The sequence below is a fragment of the Rhamphochromis longiceps genome, linkage group LG4 (assembly GCF_057381845.1).
Source record: "Rhamphochromis longiceps isolate RC_006_pf linkage group LG4, R_longiceps_female_GT1.1, whole genome shotgun sequence".
NCBI classification, from domain to species: domain Eukaryota; kingdom Metazoa; phylum Chordata; class Actinopteri; order Cichliformes; family Cichlidae; genus Rhamphochromis; species Rhamphochromis longiceps.
Window position 1 is genome coordinate 27857731 of NC_140560.1, and position 17660 is coordinate 27875390.

The window sequence follows — 17660 nt, forward strand, 5'->3', positions numbered from 1 at the left end:
AATTTCTCATAAATGATGCAAAGGTTCTCACGTAATGCGCCTTTCTCTGCTTTACAGTGTTTGTGATACTTCACAGCTATGTATAGTTTTCACACCACACATGCAAGAAAATGTATGCAGCTGCATTTGACACCGAATTTTTTAAAAAACTTTATTTAGTGTTGCAGGGATATGCGATGCATCATGATAGCGGAAGGCAAGCTACTTTTGAGTGAACATGAACAGAAAAAAAAGGTTCCGATTTTACCATGTAAGCCTTAATTTTTCACACTTATGAGCATTTTTCGCTTAATAGTGTCTGAAAGATGAGAATTATTATCTTACTTTCATTTTACAGCTTAAATTACAAAATAAGTCCAACAGACCTGTATAAATCTTGGGCCATAAAGGGTTTTAAACATGCAAAGATTGCTGGAGATAGAGCCTGACGGTTGCTCTTGAAAGCAGACTCTTGCTCTCTTTGGATTTTAACAAGAGAAAGAGCTTTGTCTTCATCGTGGCACTGACGGTTGAACAAAAGCTTCAGGTGTTTTTCATTAGAAACACACAAGTCCCAGTTTGCACCAGAAAACAAACAAAGCCTCACTTCCTTGTTAAACCTTCTGCTACCTGGCTCCATTTTCACCAGGGGGAAAGCATTTGAAACTCACAGTGATGCTAAACCTCAACAACACAAAAAGATTTCGTTAAAGACCATTTCAGACAACAACAACCATGAACCGTGAATTGAGAAAGTTTATATTTGACTTTTATCTTGGCTGCATTCAAATATGTTTACTGTTTACTTCAAATAATCCTTCAGCGCACTTCACGGTTGAACTGTTTGTGGTCGGAGACATCCTGTGACACATCTTTCTCCATCTGCCTTTCGCACTCCCTGCGAGCAAGTTACCGTAGTGGAAACATATACTCAGACCAGCCTCTGCTGTTCAAAAAAAACTGTATGAAAAAGTTAATGTGTGGATTCTCAAATGTAATCTCTCTTATATGCAATGTGATCTATCTCAAAGTATGCTATCACGGGTGCACAGGAAGCCTCTGGTGCCATTATTTTTTTTCTTTCCTGTTCAGTTTCTTGTGTGTTAATTATCAGTGTTAATCTAAAATGTGAGTATGATTTGCTGTAAATTTTAGCCAGAGTGACTTACATCTTGCTTCCTTACTTTCCCACATGCACATTCTACTCTACTGTAAATGAAGATCACCACGTTAAAGTAACAAAGACCTTTGTATATGTGTTTTGTTTGGTTTTTTATTTCGACTGAACTAAAAGCAAAAGCTGTGAACATCCCGCGGAGGTGTGAGCAGAGATTCTTAGAGGGAAAATTCCACATGCAACGCACAGCAAATATCAAAGTTTCCCCCAATGTCAAGTGCTAACATGCCAGACATGGGGGGAAAAAAAACACCTAGCTCCACCACAAGGTTTCACCACTGCTACCACAGATGCTGAAAGGAAGTGACTAAACCATGCTTACAGAGTTCTGTTTTTTTTTAACTTTCTTAAATTTGATCAGTGATGACATAGGAGCCTTCCTCTTTACACTGACAGGTCAAAACACAAGCCATTTGCACACAGGAGCCCACCAAGACCCCACACCCACCCTTGCATCAAGCCCGCAGAAAAAAGAAAAACACAGGATGGACTGTGTCTGCTGGCAGATGGTTCCAGTCCCTCTTTACCAATCAATCAATCATTCACCGCCAGGCCTCCATGAGGAAAATCATTTTATATCAGCACAGCGATGCTATTGATTGTCTGCTGGCAATTACCAGGAGAGGAGGATGCATGGTGTTGCTGTCACATGACTGTCCCAGACTTTAAACGACATTAGGGACAGATTCGCTTATTTGAAGTTTAAAGAAAAACAAAAAAGAACAAGAAAAAAAACTGTTTGAACTTATTTTCCCCTCTCTTTCATGCCCAGCTGAACACAAATTCAGCAACAAGACGGATGCAAAAAAAGCTGTGAAAATAAAGAAGTAACCAATTTAAAAATAAATTGGTTTAGGGTCAGTTGAGCGTAAACAACCTCAATTTCCTGTCACGAGAGAGGCCTCTTACTCGTGGTGTGCTGACCTCAAAGGGAAACATGTTACGTGTTACAAATTCGCCTGTGTGTTCAAGCAGAAAGATTGAATTAGTAGTTGAGGTGTTATGCACACTTTTTCATCTTTTGTCACTTTTGTTATTTCAGTCAAGTCACAAAGATAGGACAGTGTTTTTGACAGTTGTGACAGCTGATATTTTTGGAGAGCAGCAAAATTCACAGACCCTGACAGTCTGTTGATGATTTTACAAACTTACACATAAGCAGGACACATTGGGCCGAGGATAGACAAGTGGAAAAGTGGCAGATATATAGTCGCTTTTGGATCTGTTGTTTTCAAAAGACCAGCATATCACAACGGTGCTACGCATGAAAACTAAAGCAAGGGGAAATGCGAAAAATGAAGGCTTTTAGCAAGCCCAGTAACACGATCAAGAGGCACAACAGACTGGATGAATATGATAGTTGCTGCAACATGTTACTGTTTATGTGGAGGGGAACTGAACTGAGGAACAACAACGTTAACAGAACAAACAAAAAAAACAAAAAAAACATGGCGAGCAATAACCTAGCTTGCTAAACTATGTCACAGACATCTATATATTACATCCCCTTCTGTCATAAAAACACTAACAAAACACAGAAGTATTTAGCACACATTAGTATCGGTGTCACACCTGCATCATAGCATCAAACGAGAGACAAAACACACAGCAGTTCCGTTTTACTGAAAGGTGAAACAGTTCCTCCACTTGAGTTTTCACACTATGTTTTAGGTTTAATTTTAGCTCCAAATAGCAAATGTTTGTCTCTCTTTGTTTGCTACTACACCAACATTAATCACGTGCCACTAAAACCTCATATAAGCGCCTAGATATAGGAGAGCTCGTGTCCCCAATACACGAGATCTGGCATATAATTAGGGATTACCCTTTCGCTCGTCAAACAGTTTGACAGTTTGGGCACAGCCTCTCCTGGGGGTCGCAATCTGGCAAGACATCTCAGTGTGGAAAAAAAAAAGCATTTTTAGCTCACGTCTTATTGTGTCATTTTTCTGCTCCTTTCTGAAGTCACATCACAGTCTCTGCAGCTTGATAATGCTTTATATATCGTGGCTGTTTGTGTGCTTTAGGGTTCTTCGGGTACCAAGTGAACATAGCTGTAGACAAAGAGCTGCAGAAAGAAGGGCATCGTGCAGCCTCGGGAGCTATAACCATCACCCCCACTGCTGCTGTCCCCTCAGTGCTCCACTCTCTCTACTTGGGGGTGGGGGATCTCCAAAGTCGGCGCCTGAGAGGCAATTACTGTAATACGTTCACCCTCAGACCATCCCTGTCAACTTACGTCTCGTTTTTAAATTGTTCATGTTTTTATATTGCCCCATATTTGCATATTCTCCTTTCATGCGGCTCTCCGATTTGCAGAACCACATAATCCTTACTCTGACACCCCTCAACCCACCTCGTATTTTTTAAACTTCACCACAGAGATCAAAAGACGAGGCCACAAAGAGGTGATCAAATGCACATCAAGAGGGATTTATTTAGCCCACATCTGGAGCAAGCATGTTCTTAAAGCCCCCTATTAAAGACTTCATTACAGCACATAGTGCGCAATCAGTTCGACAGAACTGTGTAGCTCTGCACCAATAGACTACATTCTCAGGCAATACACAAATGAGTATAATGTTTTAATCTTTTCAGAAAAAAGCACTATTATTTTAAATTACTTAAATACACACTTAAAGATTATGATTTTCTGAAATACAAAATCTCAGGAAATTTTATAAGACACTTCTCAGAATTTACCCTTCAACATGTGATATGGTTAAACCACTTTTAAAATTGCAAAGCGCAGAATTTGTCGGCGTGCGTGTCTGAAGGTAAGGTAGTGTTAACCACATGGCGCCTTTCTTAGAGATGCTGAACATGTGTGCATTACATATGCGCTCTGCTTTTTTATCTCTGCACTTTGCACAGCTTTCTTTTTTCTTTCTTTTGTGAGTGTCTCTGTGTGTCTTTGTGTGAGTGCGTGTCTGTGTACGGCGGCTTAAACCAGCAATGTACGTGCAGGCAATGCCATGCAATGCAGGCAGAGAAGTGAGGTCAGGATTGGTTGGCCTCTTGTGAGAAACCTCATGTGTGAGAGCGAAATTGAGTGACTTAAGTTTCAATCACCATGTGCCTCTAACACCATCCCATAGTTGGGTTTTTTTTTTGTTTGTTTGGTTTTTTTTACAATAAGGTGCCTCCTAATGAAAGGTTTTCAGCCCTCTTTAGTTATCTTTTGTCCCAGCTCACTGTTCCTATTATATCCTGTTTCTAGACTTTCAATTCCACCCCTTCTCATGTTCTCTTGGTAACTGCGCAGATGCTGTGAGAGAATTTGAGATTATTTAATGCATCCGGTGCTAGTGACCACGAGACATGACTGTGTATATCAATGCATGTGTTTGTGTTGATTGGTAGTGCAGAGGGTTCCGTGACTGCGACACTGTGACTGTTTGTTCCACAGATGCTGCAGTGATTTGCAGTGCACTGCACATCATAACAAACAGTCACGGTACACCAGACCATAATCAGTAACGCAAAAAAGGTTTACTGCACAATGAACCGCAACAATGTCTGCAGAGTCGAATGCAAAGAGCCACAAAGCCACCCCGACTGCTCCTGTCTAGTGTCCACTGATAAGTTGATAAATTGACAGTGGCTCTCCATCCCTCCCTATGATCGAGTGTAGGAAAACAACTCCAGACTCCTCTGGCAAACAGAGGTCCATTAACCATAGCTCTGTTTTATGGAGAAAAACACGGTTGCCTAGAGAGGGAACATTGTTGTGTCCACACAGCCCTAACTTGTATCCCAGTATTTTATACAGTTTAGGAATGATTGCATTGAATGGCAGCATTTATGTCTTTGAAATCTCCCCAGCATGAGTGCATCATATGTCAAAACGCGAAGAAATATACTTGTGAGCTGCAAATGTGTGCCACGGATGTCTAATGTTACACGGTTTCGGCAGTTTCGAAGGTCTGCTTTATATACTGTAGGCATTACATGAGTGCAAATAAATAAACTCAGCAGTTACTAATTTTTCTTTATATACTGCATTATATCCTGGCTCTGGTTAAAGTGGCTTACCACTACGTAATATGTAAACAGCAAACAGTGTAGCTGTTGTGGAACTCTTCGAATAGCAGAAGGCAACTACTTGACTTTCACTTAGACGAGGCACATTTAAATGAAAACGTCTGAGCAGTTATCATTTAAATAAACGGCATCCACTTCTGCCCCGTCTGTCTGTTCAATTGGAGCTGTCTGGCTTCCATCATGACCCAGCTTGTGTTTTGCTGTAGGTTAAGTCCATCATATCTTTCAGCTTGGAAAGACTTAAGCTGAAGCATTTACAGGATAAACAAACTGAATAGCTAGTTTCAATAAAAATGCCCTCACAGTTGGCCATTTTGTCTAACTTTTAAAGCCTGTGAGTGGATATAACAAAAACCTAGCAACCAAAGAAGCTCATTAGGACGAGAGAGAGCAAATTAACTCTCAGCTCCAAACAAAAGGAACAGCTTCAGGAGGCTTTCACTGGCTGAACAGGGCAATTGAAAACCCAAGAAAACTGTCTCCAGCTTCCTCCTGGGTCTGGGGAGGTGGGGTGTTGAAGTAATCCTGTCAAGTTGTCCAGCTGCACAAACAAAGCTGACCGGATAACAAAGACTTCCAAGAGAGAGGAAGAAAGAGGAGGAGGTGGTCTCCAAAACAACAGCATCTTCATATGTACCTGCCCCGAGATCGCGCAAGAGCGAGCCCTGAAAAGGATCAGAAATGAGAAAACCACGACATGACCACACTAATTAAGCCTGCCACGAGGACAGACTGTACGAGGCTGTTGCCTTTCAGTTCATAAATCACGCTGTCCAATCTAAAGACCGATCCAAAGCCACAGGAGTAACCAGAAACCCTGCATTCAATCCATTCGTCATTGTCTCTGAAAGACCCATGTTGCAAGTTTGTCCTGAAAACCTTTTTTTTTTGCATTGCCACTTATTGGCAGCATCTGAGTATTGTCTCGTCCAAGCTTGAAACTGCAGGAGAATTGGAACAGACTTATCCACACCAGAAAGTGTCAGGAAACCCTGGCATGCTGCTACAAGCATCAGGGCCTGGTCATGGGGGGTCTCATAGTTTGTCCAAGTGGAAAAGGAATGTAAAGAGTCTTTAAAGCTAATGGTTTCTTTCGCTGATTGAAACAGCATTTTAAAATACTCACAGCTATTGTTTCCCCCAACAAAATAAAATCCATATTTGTAAATGTGTTTTTCATAAGAATAATTATTTTTAACTGGAGTGAGTAGGTGTCAGCAAAGAGCAAGCACATCATTTGTAGCTTTAAAAAAAAAAAAAAGGCTAAAAGCAAAGCGCACCACATGTATTTCTCTGATCTGAGGCACTCCCAGCTTTGGCTGTGAATCATATAGCAACATGCTGTCAGCTGTGTGTTGTGACTTGCGCCTCGGCAGCTTGCGAACAGAAGTCGTTTATTTTGCTCCAGCTGCCACACCCAAGGAAAGTGTTTTTCATGAAAAAGGACTACCAGCATGAGCGCGTAGAAACCAGATGGCTATCCGCAGACCACTATTAATATCACAGAGAAATCCCAACAGAGGAGTATAAACACAGGCATTGTCCCTCGTTATCTGACATGGTTCCTATTCTTTTTAAATGTATGCATTGACCTCTGACTGCTTTTACTGAACCAGGTAAAAGACAGGGCGCCTCTGGCAGGTCATGCCTCTGATCTTTTAGTGTTGTTATGAGCCTGATCTGACTGAATAAAGCACAGACAACAAAAGGAAAGACAGCTTCCTCAAAGAAAAGCTTTCTTGCTGCTCCCTATTAGTGGACTGCTCCCAGGCCTTAACTGAAATCTGAGCATCCTTCAGGGATCAACGCCACCCACCCACCACCCATTCCCGACTTTATCCCCCTAGTGACCTGTTCCATTAAAAAAAAAATCCCACAAATTGAGTTCCCACTGCTAAATTACCATTAATTTATTTATCCATCCATGCACTTATACATCTATTTATTTATTTACCCCATCTATCCGTCTTCATTTCTCACGCTATCCCCACTGAAACGGCTCCCATTACAGAGGGCCACTGAGCACAGTGGGCTGGGTCAGCATCGCACAGATCCTGAACTCATGAGGTAATGGGCTGCTGGTCTGTGTAAATGTCCCTACAGTTTAACATAAAACATTTAAGGTTCCTTTATATAGACTGTTAAGACTAATACCATGTGTGCTTCAACTCTGTGAAAGGCATTTAGCCAGTAATTTGATTGACCCTTTTGTTACTCCTGCCAAGGGATGGGGAAGGGGGTGGGTGAGCAAAGAAGCCCGGCACCAGTCAGGCCTGTGGCGGGTGTTGTTCACGTGCAATGAGCCATGTGGTCACATGGGACAAACACAGATGGATGGATGGTTGTGTCATGTCCTATCCAAGACATGCTGGGAAACACACCTGAGTCCACAGGTGGTCATGCATGCACCAAACAAACCAAGTCGGTCTTGCGCAACACCTGCATCAATGACCCTGTTGACAGCCTGTGCAACACTTGATAGGGTGACCCTATTGCTGCTGACTGTGTTCCCTTTTCACAACTATTCTCGATGTTATCACAGGAAGATGTGTACTTAATTTTAACCGGCTTCAAGCTATTCAACATTTTCAGACGCTGATTTCTCACGGCATTTCTTCAGCTGGTCCTCGAGATAATATGACCACAGACTTTTGTACTTTCAGACAGCCTCCTAATGAGCACCGCACCGTAGACCGACACACTGACCCAGACCAAGCACAGGACAGAGCATGATGGATGGAGGCTTTTATCTGAGCAATAAACATTATTTGCTCTAGCTTATCATCTTATCTCACTTTAACTTAAGCATTCTCCCAGGATGTCTACTGGACTGCTGACACCTATATCCTTCACTTAAGGATTTACTCATTTGGTCAGTATGAAACAGTATGTGCTGTGCAGTCAGTATGGAACAATATGTGCTGTGTAGTCAGCATGCTCTCAGCATGCGTGATAAGAAAACCTTCGTTAAATTCAAATCCGGATTTGCAAATTCAGGCCACTTACTTGCAGTTCAGCTGCATCGTATTATTAACGTGTATTCAAATTACATTTCCGTTTTAATTCTCACTCTAAACCACCCATAACAATGCACGAGATTCAGTTAAGGCCATGCTTGTTGAAGCTATGAGCTAGTTTTCACTGAAAAGTCTATCTCCCAAGCCCATAAGATTAACTCCGGTGCACATGGGGATAATGGGGGCTTTTGTCTTATTATTACATCCTTTCAATACAATGCCTTCTTTAGAGTGACGGATGAACAAGCCCCAACAACATCAGGGGTCACAGCGTGGAGGGGGTGCGGGGTTGAACGGGGGGGGCACGGCAAGCTGGCTGTTTGGCTGAGCGCGGTTCCCCCTCAGCCTCGTACAGTACAGCTTCCATACATCAGAGTGCACATACACCCCCACCCGCCCACGTCCAGCTGCCTTGCACGTTAATATTTGACACGACAAATTGTTAATCGTTAAAGGGCGACGTCTAAGAAGCTGTCACGTTGAATCAAATTTAAAGAAGAAGAAAAAAAACATCTCGCGCTGTGCTGTAACTGCTTTCTTGGGACACTTGTGAAAGTGCAGAAGTGACGTTTCTTAACTGCGGCCACGCAGCGAGCTGGCATAGGTACTCATGAGTCATTGTGGCATTTTGAAAAGTTTGCCGAGACTTTCCAAGCATTATTGACACGCTTCACTGCTCATGCAATGAGAGGGACCTCGTGGAGTTTAGATAAGTGTCTGTCTCTGATTTTCAAAGTCCGAGCATCTATAAATATCAGCCTGGTGGAGCGATACAATAGTGCGGATCCCCTTTGTTAGGCTGCTGAAGCACATGCTCTTACTTTTTGCTCTTATCTTTAAATGGTGGGATTACTTACCCCATGAGAGATAGTAGATAGCAGAGTAAAGAGACGCTCCGGCAGTTTGATATTTGTCTTCAGGTGTCCTCACGTATGCGTCAAAGTTCAGCGCCTTCCTCTGTTACTCCAGACCAACGGTGACAATCAAAACTTTGGTAGCGGACCACACGGCGTGCCTTCTCTAGACAGTGGCAAATCCATACCGGTTTGAGAGCCACCACGAAACTGTTCAAAAAGGCGCGATGATCCCCCCACCCCCCAAAAAAGGAGAAGTTATGAAAGTCAAACCAGACTTTTTATGTTAAAAAAGGTTTTAAAAAATGAAGAACTAGCAGTTTCTATTCTGTCGATCTAATCCAGTCGGCTGTCTGTCTGTCTGTCTGCTCTGTGAGAACAACACTGGGCTGTGGAGCGTCAGTGAGGCACTCACGCAATACGCGCTCACACACCCACACACGCGAGACGCGGCGTGGAGTGTATGGAAACGTCATATTCCCACGAAGAGCCGTGAGTCTCGCTTTTGAAATATAAAACTAAAACGAGGCAGTTCTGCGGCCAACAATTAATATGGAAAATGCCCTTTAAGCTGATTTCTGGACCTTTTCTTCACTTTGGAGCGCTCAAATAAAGTCCAGATGTTCCGCCTCCCCACTTCCTCTTTTCCTAACAGATCCCAACACTTTTCAACTGACAGAGGCCAAGTATTCCTGCACTGTGAAACAATAAATACCACCATTTGATCTGATTTACTGTGTCTTTAATATATTCTTGTTTTTTGTTTTTTTTTCAGCTGACTTGTTCTCGTTGACTGTTTGTGGTGACTCATGGCTTTTATTTTTTTCCATTTATCCCTCAGGTCTGGGCATATAGGTGCAATAAGATGGGTGAGGTGAAGGTAAGTCAGGACTTGTTAGTCAACAGGGCTGTGCCCACAGCTGGCAGGTGTTCGCCCCAGCGAAAAAGCCTCTTTCCAGCCGCAGGAAAGGTAATAATGTCTTCCCAGTCATTATGTTGAAAGCCAAAGTCGTCCCAAGTGGCCATGATGTCATGCGTCTGTGTAAAAGAAGAAGCTGCATTATGTTACTGCAGCAGTTAAACATCAAAAACTGGACTGGATTTTGTGGGATTGTGAGAGCAGCGTTTGGGATTGTTGAGACACCCTAAATAAATGTTTTGTTTGTTTGTTAAAAAAAACAGATTATTTTTTATAATAGAGAAAAGAAAAATCTGAACGACAAGTGAAAGACTTTGGTTGAAACACAGTGAGTCACTTTCAGATACATTTTCCTCTTAAAAATGACCGCAATCCAAATGGCAGGAAACAGGTGGCATTTGTTCATACTTTTGTGTACCAGAATGTGCTTAATGACATCAGAGAGCATTAAAATGAAAAATGACTACATTGCTCTTATGAAGCCCCCCAATAAGAGTGTATGAGACGTAGCGTGCAACAGCCGTCTCCAGATGAGTCTTTGCCTGTCTGTGTCTACAAGACAGTTTGAACAACCTTGACTCATGCTGCGTCTGCTGATGGTTTACTGGGGTTGAGAAAGATTGTGCAATTCTCTCTCAACACACACATGTCTATCATCCTTGCTGTTGATGGTGTGGGGAAATTACTTTCTCTAAAGAAAAAGAAGAACAACTTGTGACAAAAAACATCAACTTTGCAACACTTCTTTTAACGTTGACTAAATCTTCCAATCTGCAATCCCCAAGTGATGGGGTCAATGCGTAAACGGTCTAGTGGTGTATCTCAAATGCTTTTGTTCTCACGGTCCTTCTTCAGCTAGGTGTTTAATGGCTGTGTAGCAGACAGGCTTTATGGACTGGCTGCTCACTGTCAGAGGGTTTATGATTGGACACTGCTCCACTAAAACTGCCCCGCTGCGGTCTCTCTCTCTGAGCCTTTAGGGGAGGGGTCAAGAGCCCTGACCTCACTTCCTGTTGGGGCTCCTCACAAGCATTCCATTGTCTGTGAGAATGTACATGGGCTCTGGGGACTCTGCACATCTGGCAGCTGTTATTAGCAACCTCCTGTACCCACCCCTAAACCCCCTAAGAAGAGTTCCACATGTGCTCATGGATGTGTGCCCCAAAACACACTTCAAAACCAGCTCTCTCCGATGTTGTTTGTCCTTGTGGTACATTTAAGCGTTTATTCTTGACAATAGGAAGGCGAAATGTTGGGAAACATGTTTGTGTTCTTTCTTGCAGTGTTTTTTAAATAATTGATTTGTGGCTTTCTACAGTCTTACTGTTAAAAGCCAGAGATTAGCTCAATAGAAAGGAGCTTGGTTGAATCTGTCTAACTGTAACCTGAACCTCTAAAGTTTTCTGATTAACACATCACACCTTGTTTGTTATTCCAAAAACAAGTAGCAGCTTTGCCAGAGGTTTGTGGGCAAACGCTTTATTGTTTGGGATCTGCTTCTAACTGCTCACCTGCTTCTAGGCAGAATTAGAATCTGCCCTATAGATGCTGTTGTTGTACAGAAAAACAAAAAAGATAAGATGTGAAGACATCTGGTGAAATTTGAGGATTGTAATAGGTGGATTTTTGTTACTTGTGACCATGTTTATTGTCCGTGCAGAGCAAAGTGAGCTAACAGCCAGTGCTGAAGAGTAACAGAAAGTACTTAATCTGGTAGTTCAACCATTCATACTTCTATTATACATTTTACTACATGTCCTAACTGAAACCTATTTGACATTTAACAAGTCCTGGTACTTTGTAATTTCGATTACTATGACGTAATGCTTGACGCATTTCTCATTTAACACTATCTGTGACCACACACTTGAACAGTTTATCTGCTAAAATGTCGGGCATTTCAGAGGCATTGTCACCATAAAAATTCCCTAAAATGCCAATATTAACTAATGCCCAGTTCAGTTACTTGGGTAATTGTGCCTGGTGCAATGCCCTCACCTAGACATCACTGTCTAGAACAAAGGTGATGTATATTATGTACACAAAAGAAAAGTTGATATTCATACTTTGTCATTAAACAAAGAGTGTTTTTGCAAGCTTGAAACTTTCTTGTTAGTTATTATTATCGTAATTATTTCTTCATTTCTGCATCCACCCACTTTCCTAAGTCGTTTCGAAATAGATTTTTTTCTCCATAGAGATAGAACAGTATATATATATATATATATATATATATATATATATATATATATATATATATATATATATATATATATATATGTGTGTGTGTGTGTGTGTGTGTGTGTATAGAGAGATAGAGATGGATTTATAGATACAGATTTTCAGTTTGTCTAAATATATTTACAGAGACAAACTGAAAATGTGTCTCATACACAGGAAGCCTTTATAGAGGTGAGTTGCCCTGTGTTTGACTTACCAGAACTGAGGTACTTAGCAGAAGTGGCACGACTGTACAAAGAGAACACAGCGGATTAGCTTTATTACTCATCACTGGAGGTCTTTGTTGTATGGAACCAGAGAACCAAAACTATAAATGAGTCTATGCAGAGGGGCTAAATATGCTATGTTTCTAATTCTTTGAGCACAATTACACCAAGGAAGTCCTTAGTATTGAGCCTGACTGCTCTCTGGCAGCACCGTGTGAGACACAGGGGCTTTCCATCCCATCTGTATCAACATCTGATAGCATGTAAATTCCAGGTACAGATGAACTGTCATAATGTCACAACAACAACAAAAAAAGATACGTTTTGTATTGTTTTCCAGTAATGAGCGATCTGTTGCTCAAGAAAAAAATTCTGTTAATTAGATTTTGTCGTATTTGCTGTACTGCGTGTTCTTCTTTAAATGGCATTTGATGGGAGTCCTACTATATTTTGTATCTTACATTTATTTTGTATTTTTTATTTTAGGCACTTTGGTGTACTAATTTTTATTCTGGTATTTAAAGATGTATGTAGAGTTTGGTTTTTTTTTTGTTTCAGACTCTTTGTTTTACTCATTATTAGTCTGACAGATGTATATAGAGTTTGTTGGTTGCCTTTTGGTGTATTTTTTGTCTTGGCAAAGCCTTTGAAGCATTTTGAGCTTGTTGTTTGTCTGAAAGGTACTATTGAAGAATTTTGATTGCAAAGAGAAAACAAATATGGAAAGTTGACCACAAGGGAAAGATCTTGCATCACTTCCTCTTCCAAGAAAGAAAAAAAATCTTCCAGACATTAGAAAAAATCACTGCTAATACCTTCCTCTTTCCTATAAAGATGTTTTACCAATGTGATATGAGTATTTTTAGCTTCTTGAATGTTCCTCAGATGATCGGGACCCATGATCCAGATGAAAAGGTAATAGCTCATGTGAAACCAACAAAGGATATCTGGCACTTCAGTTCCATAACATGAAGACAATACACAATGACTATCTATGTTTAGCTTATAGTGAAGAACACAAAGCTCTAATAATCACAATCATTGTGAATACAGCATGCAGGCAGACTGCTAGTGGCATATACCTTAGAGCAGGAGTCCTGTCTGGGGTCTAGCAGCTTATCTCTGCCTGCACTCTAAACATCAGACTTAAGTGCTGGCTGTGCCACATGCCTGTGCTGTTCACAGGTTTAGAAGAAATCCGTACACCCTCCATTCACTCCCTGAAAACCTGCAGTGTTATCTTACTGCTTATCTCTGGACCATCTAGAAACTTTTTTTCCCTTCGGCACAAAAGAACTTGATCCGCTCTGTGTGCAGGAGTAAAAATTTGAATAACTGTTCAGGTCACCTTGTCTGCTCATGCACAAAGGAAATATAGACCTTGTGTTATCTGTCAATGTTTATATTTTCTTGGGCATCATTTAATCCTCTGTGTTTGTGACAAAAACGTTACCAGCATTTTCTTTATTCGTGCAAAACTACAATATGCCATTGTTCCACCCATGTGCAGACGTGTCTCTCACATGGGTATAAAGTTACCATAGTTTTATAGCAAGGTTTAAAAAGCTCGTTCCCATGGTCCAGTTTTGCACTGGTCTGTGTACTGGTTACTATGCTTGGGTATTAGTATTGGATGTCCGTTGTATTCATGATTCACTGGTTTGCTGAGGGAAAAGGTGTTTGTGGATAGTAACATGTGGTGCCCACACAGTCGGGAGGGGGGTTAGTCATGACTCTTGTGGCTTCCTGCAGATTAGGACGGTGTTTATAGAGCCCTGCTAAAGTACCCTTAGTAAAACACATTCAAATCCACACACTCATTATTAGTCTTTTCCATTAACATAACTCAAGCCTGTTTTTAATAGCAGGGGCAGCCAAAGGAGAACTGATACAACTTCTGTCTGCTTTGTGACCAAACAGTCAATTGTTGGTTGAAACTGAGGGGGATTGTCTGAGATGTGGAAACAGCAAAGTTCAGCATCTGGCAGAGCCAGAGATAGGATCCCTGACATTTAATCTTCAGAGGCTTTGCTAAGGGCACGGTTAAAAATCTGATGTTTTGACCTGAAACCATATGGCAGCCATCAGTGGCAAAGAAGCACAACCCTGACATTTCTTGCTAATTTACTGACTAGAAGTTCAAAAGGTTAGTCAGAGGTTTGAATGAACACGTGGGTGTGTTAGTTTTAGAAAATGGTGATATCAGGACAAAAAAAATCAACTCAGTTTTTTCTCTGTTTACGTTGTTATGTGTTTGGAACATGTGATGATAAAAAGATACGTTTTTGCTTTGAACTGAGATTATTTTAGAAGATGACATTATGTTTACTATTCTGGGATTCTGCAAATGTGATAAAAACAGATGCTCTCACTCTTTGACCTTGACTGTTGACGTGGGATTCAAAAAAATGCTACGTGCCTGTCATGGTAAGTAACTTCAATGTGTGTGAAGATGTGGTCACAAGAGACAAAGGAAGTCTCTCATTTTTTTGGTTCTCTCATGCAGAAAGAGAGAAAAACAAAAAAACAAAACGCAGACAAAACCAATGGAGCGGTACACTAAACGTGTCTATAGAGAAATCAGAAAAGAGAAGGATGTTAGGTCGTTTGACAGAGGGTAAACTAAGTTTTCCTAAACCAGGTCAAGCACACACTGAAATTTGGCTATTGTACTGCTGAGACAGGGAAACCAGACTCGGTGATTTAATCCCATGTATTTTTGCTTGAGGCCATACGCTGTGTTTTTGTTGTTTTTGTTTGCTTAAGTGCGTCTACAAAGGGTGTTTCTCCTGACGTATGAGTCCAAAGGTGCACATTCTCAAGGAGAAACGGCTCTTTTCCCAAAGGGAAGCTGACTGCCTGGGTCAATGTTGGAGGTCATCAGATAAGATGGATCAGGGGCAGGCCATTACTTTAATCCAGCTGTTCTCTCGCATGACCTTCACCCCTTTAGCTAAAGGTGAGCATTCACAGATCCAAATTTTGTTGTCAAAGTTATAACTTGGGCAATGAAAAAACGATGGAAGTGGAGCAGCAGGAGTCTAAATGTCACACCTCCCTGATACAGCCTGAAGCACCTCTGTCTTTAAAACTGGGACAGACACACATAAACATAAACAGAGCAGGAGACAGCCAGACAGTCACAGAGACATGAGAAGAAACCAAAGTTTGAGAAGGGATCAGGACAAATCTGTAAATTCATTTCTTGTAACACTGCAAAACAAATGAGGTAGTTAACAGTTAGATAAAGCAGGGCATTGTTGAATTCATAAAGTAGAATGATGTATTTTTATTGTCCTTTTTTTTAAATAGTAGCACTCTTTAAATCACCTTTGAACCAGGGAGAAAACCTCAGAGATTTATTGACTCCACACCGTTGCCTCCCCTGTGTCTAAGCTCTACACACCACCCAGGAAGTGATGCTTTGATCAGCACACTGCACGCATTCTTCCCATCATCATCTCACTTCCCTCCCCGGTGTTTGTTATTGGCTGCAGCTGGAACACCTCAAGTCGCTCAGACCTCACTCCATCAGGGTTGCACTGACAAAATACAGCTCAACAAAGCTGGAATAGCTCACCTCTGTTTGATTTTAACTTTCGTTAGAATATAAAGTCCAAGTCAAACCACTAAAGGGTCTGCGGAGTTTCACAGCAAATGCTTTGTTTACGTCTCCCTGTAAAGCATCATCACTCTGTTACAATAAGCCATCAGAATATGATAGGGGAAAAAATGATGTATGACGTATGAAACAGAAAACAGGTTGGACAATCCATCCATTTGTCCATAAATGAGTGTGTGTGAGAGGAAAAGTACTGTACATAAATCGGGATTTCCTTGGCAAATGTGTGTGTCCACTTTAAATATTTTGATCAGATTGGAAATAAGCAGCAGCAAAGCAGACTAAAACACAGTCTGTCTATGTTAACACACAGTTAACACAACTCTGTGGTTAAAACTAGATGTTAAAAAAAAAACAACTTTTGGCCCGCCTCCAGTTGTCTGAGGCATCTATTAGAAACGATGAGGCCATTTTCCAGTGAAATTATTTCTCAGTTAACTGTGGTTTCACACCTGTTGATCTCTACTCAGTTACCATGGTAACTCCAGGTAACTCCTGGATAAGACAATAAGCAGTCTGTATTCACCTTCAATATTGCTATAAACTGATATGGATCGGTTTATGGCTTTTATTCTTTGTAATGTTTAACTTTTGGGTGACAGCTCAAAGACAGAGAGGATAAAGAGGGAGAGAAAGCAAGAGAGACGAGATGAATGTACATGTAAAAGATCTTTGATTCCCATAACATGGCCATATGGCCAAATATGGATATGATTGATCTTCACTTGTTTTAAATTGTTCTTTGCTTTTGAATGAAAATTCACCTGAAATTTTACAGGTGAGCAACAAGAAAACATGGCTCGCCTGGAGTCTGTGATACAAAATGAGAATATCATCAAATATACGTGACTGCCTAAAAAGGAAGTCTTTCTGTCTGAGTCATTTCACAACTCTGAATATTTTTTTAACAGCAAATTTTTATTTATTTTTTAACAGAACTCATCTCACTTAACATTCTGTTCACTGTAACACCAATCAGTCAGAATGAGTTGACATGTATGGCAATAGTCTTTCCTGTTATGTTAAATGAGTTGACTTGCTGTAGGGCTTTGAGTGCAAAATGTTTGGGATAACAAACAAAAGTACTTTTCGGGAAGTTAAAAAAGGAAATGGCACTGAAGCCAACAGACATGATGCCCTCACTTCTCACATCCCAGTTCAAAATTTTTTGTCACACTATAAAAAATGGAATAAAGGTAGTGATATGGGGTACATATAGAAATGTACACGTACATATGTTTTAAACATTACAGAAAGATTAAAAGCACTGCTGTGAAGGCACAATATAAACAATACTTAAAAGGATCATTAACTGTGGCTAAAGAATCAACATACTTGCTTAAGAATTGGCAGATCTTCCCACATACAGTACGGTAACTCCTAACTCAATTATCTCTAAGCTAGCTAATGACATCGAGCCATCACTACTCCCTGGTAAAGTCCAAGATGAGACATGATGACTACAGTACGACACCTTCTCTTCAACTTCCCCCTGAAGGAGCTTTCACATGCTGATGACTGTTAGCTCATGCTGCTGCTTGCCAGCTGGTCTGGTTTTGCTTGCACATGTGTGAGTCATTGCATTAGAGCTTCAACTGTGC

The 17660-nt window shown here is 41.0% G+C and overlaps 1 protein-coding gene across 1 annotated transcript in view; it reads right to left on the reverse strand.

Moving 5' to 3' along the window:
• s1pr2 (sphingosine-1-phosphate receptor 2) overlaps window positions 1-9655 on the reverse strand; it is a 20878-nt gene extending 11223 nt beyond the window's left edge. The window contains exon 1 of the mRNA XM_085404267.1: window positions 9075-9655. The gene's annotated coding sequence lies outside the window, so the exon portion shown is untranslated. The remainder of the gene's footprint in view (window positions 1-9074) is intronic.
• Between the last annotated feature and the right edge of the window lie 8005 nt (window positions 9656-17660).